The sequence below is a fragment of the Haliaeetus leucocephalus genome, unplaced genomic scaffold (assembly GCF_000737465.1).
Source record: "Haliaeetus leucocephalus isolate CR32 unplaced genomic scaffold, Haliaeetus_leucocephalus-4.0 Scaffold380, whole genome shotgun sequence".
NCBI lineage: Eukaryota > Metazoa > Chordata > Aves > Accipitriformes > Accipitridae > Haliaeetus > Haliaeetus leucocephalus.
Genome location: NW_010972816.1, coordinates 29,926 through 30,321, shown reverse-complemented (window position 1 = coordinate 30,321; position 396 = coordinate 29,926).

Genomic DNA, 396 nt, shown 5'->3' with positions numbered 1-396 from the left:
CCCTATGACTCATCTGTAATCCCGCCTACCCTTGTTAGTATAAAAGGAATTAACTGCGCAATAAAAAGCAGAAGTTGACGTTCACACTGTGTGTGTTATCTGTCTCTTTCCCTGGTCCGGGCCGACCAGTGATCTAATCGTGGCACCTTGATATGCGGCGAACGCTACATAATGGTGACCCCGACGTGATCGGTCGCACTAGGCGACGATGAAGCTTGCGCAAGTGATTAAGGTGTTGAAAGTGTTGGCTGATGAGGTGGGTGCCCGCGGTTCGATTAGGAGGGGCCCCACGGGCGAATGCATCCAATGGGTGCTGCGCCGGGGAGGGATGGGCTCTCCCAAAGAAGTATTAAGTCCCCCAAACTGGGGAGAGATTCGGGAGCTGTTGCTCCAATC